This window comes from Prionailurus viverrinus, chromosome D3, assembly GCF_022837055.1.
Source record: "Prionailurus viverrinus isolate Anna chromosome D3, UM_Priviv_1.0, whole genome shotgun sequence".
NCBI classification, from domain to species: domain Eukaryota; kingdom Metazoa; phylum Chordata; class Mammalia; order Carnivora; family Felidae; genus Prionailurus; species Prionailurus viverrinus.
In genome coordinates this window covers 45,287,939-45,290,637 of record NC_062572.1, presented here as the reverse complement: position 1 = coordinate 45,290,637, position 2,699 = coordinate 45,287,939, and the positions used below count along the sequence as shown (strand labels likewise).

Here is a 2,699-nt window from a genome sequence, read left to right as displayed (position 1 = left end):
CTCAGGAGTCATTTCTTGAGATCAGAAATCCCAAATAATTCAAGGTCAAAACTTTGGAACGGGAATAACTAAATAGTCATCAGAGTCAGGAATAAGGTTGTGTTGATGAATTATGGCTGCTACTCCTTGTGGATCCAGGAAGTTTTATAGAGCTGTCACACAAACAGCTGCTGACAGAGGCCATTTGATACTCAGCATATTGATTTTTAACTGCTATTATTTTCCTTCCACACTATTACTTTGCTTACACATTTGCCTCTTGTGTACTTTCTTCCTGCTCTGTTGTTCCTAGCCTAAATTTCATCTACATTTGCTAAGAGTTTTACCTTTGCTAAGAGATCTTGGTATGACTCCTCCGATAGTAAGGAGACAAGTGGGTTAGTCTTACAATCCAACTTCTTTAATTCAAACTGCCTTTTCAAACACATCCTAAAGGGCAAAAATTGGCATCCTCTAATGGTCGAAAGTGTGACTTTGTTCTTCCTGTATATAGAGAAAATAACATAGAGAATAGCTTTGTCCCCTAAAGTAATGGCTTTTAAACCTTTTGGAATTTGACCTTCGATCAGAAATGCGTTTTACTTCACAGCTATGCCAACCCTGGGACTGTTTGTTCTCAAATCCATTCCTTGCTCTTCCTCTGCCAAGTTTTAAGGATGTTGATCCCAAGAGGCTGTATTTCCACGGCTCCCAAGTTACGTTAACTGACTTCTGGGTGGGTGCCACTCATGTGCAGTCCTGCCCTGACACTGAAGGGTGGGAGGAATGGGAAAGCCAGGATGATTCTCCCCATCTTTCTCTGCCTGCAGTGCATCTTTGACAGTGACTAGCTGTTCTCTGTGGCTCCAGCTCCAGCCAAAAATGTCCCCCTGCGATTTAAGCTTCTCCAGGATGACCCCAACTCTGGGACCCAGCAACACTGCTACTTCCCTTTATCCCTCCAGTCGAAAGGCATGTGGTTTCTGCCATTGCTGATCTCTGGGTTGTCTTACCTTCCCTTATTTGGCTTCTCTACCTATTCATCATTTGTGAAACAAGTTTCCTGTGTTAAATTCCCTCTGTTAAAAATACTCTGACCATGGGGGTACCTGGGTGGCTCAGTGGGTTAAGCGTCCATGTCTAACTCTTAATTTTGGCTCAGGTCATGATCTCGTGTTTCATGAGTTCAAGCTCCACTAGGGCTCTAAGCTGACAGTGTGGAGTCTTTTTGGGATTCTTTCTTTCTCCCTCTTTCTCTGCTGCTGTCATCCTCTCTTTCTCAAAATAAATAAACTTAAAAAGAGAACACTCTGACAATGATATCTTTTTCCTGATATTTAATTATATCACATACAGGGGAACCACCAGCTTCCAATAATTCGCCAAAATGACCAACACAAAGGGAAAGAGGAGAGCTACTCACTATATGTTCTCTAAGCCTTTTAGAAAACATGGAGTTGTTCCTTTGACAACATACATGCGAATCTACAAGAAAGGTGATATTGTGGACATCAAGGGAATGGGCACTGTTCAAAAAGGAATGCCCCACAAATGTTACCATGGCAAAACTAGATGAGTCTACAATGTTACCCAGCATGCTGTTGGCATTGTTATAAACAAACAAGTTAAGGGCAAGATTCTTGCTAAGAGAATTAATGTACGTATTGAGCACATTAAGCATTCAAAGAGCTGAGACAGCTTCCTGAAGCGTGTGAAGGAAAATGATCAGAAAAAGAAGGAAGCCAAGGAGAAAGGTACTTGGGTTCAACTGAAGCGCCAGCCTGCCCCACCCAGAGAAGCACACTTTGTGAGAACCAATGGAAAGGAGCCTGAGCTGTTGGAACCCATTCCCTATGAATTCATGGCATGATAAGTGTAAAAAAAATAAAAGATGTCAAGACTGTAAAAATAAAATAAATAATAATAATAATTATATCACATACATATATGGGGAACAGAAGTAAATGCTTCATTAACAATATTCCTTTTACTGCTTACAGACTCTGATATTCCTATTTTGTTCTATTGCACCTTTTAAAATGCCAATCACAACCTGTGAAATTGAATTCATAACTCACTGATGGGTTGTATCTCACTAATGGAGATTTGGAAAACAGTGTCTTAGAGACCATATTTATTCATTTTTACTTTTTAGAAAGCAGATTCACAGTAAACTTACCCTTTTAGGTGCACATCATAAGAATTTTGAAAATTATATATAAAATATTTTCATCACCTCCAAAAGTTCCCTTGTTCTTTTTTGTAGTTAACCCCTCTCTCCATCCCTAGGCCCTAGTAACCACCAATGTATTTTTTTGTCCTTGTATTTTTATCTTCTCCAGAATGTCATATAAGTAAAATCATATACTATAAGGTCTCCTGAATATGTTTTTTTTTCACTCAGCACAATGCTTTTTAGATTCATTTGTATTTACCCAAAGGACACAAAAATACAGATTTGGAGGGGTACATCACCCTGATGTTTATAGCAGCATTATCAACAATAGCCAAACTATGGAAAGAGCCCAGATGTCCATCAGCTGATAAATGGATAAAGAAGATGTGGTATATATATACAATGGAATATTACTCAGCCATCAAAGAGAATGAAATCTTGCCATTTGCAATGACATGAATGGAGCTAGAAGGTATTATGCTAAACAAAATAAGTCAGTCAGAGAAAGACAAATACCATATGATTTCACTCATATGTGGAATTT

At 38.9% G+C, this 2,699-nt stretch overlaps 1 pseudogene; it reads left to right on the top strand.

Annotated features, from left to right (window-relative positions):
- The first annotated feature begins 1,360 nt into the window (after window positions 1-1,360).
- On the top strand, window positions 1,361-1,880 carry LOC125149210 (60S ribosomal protein L21-like; annotated as a pseudogene).
- The last annotated feature ends 819 nt before the right edge of the window (window positions 1,881-2,699 follow it).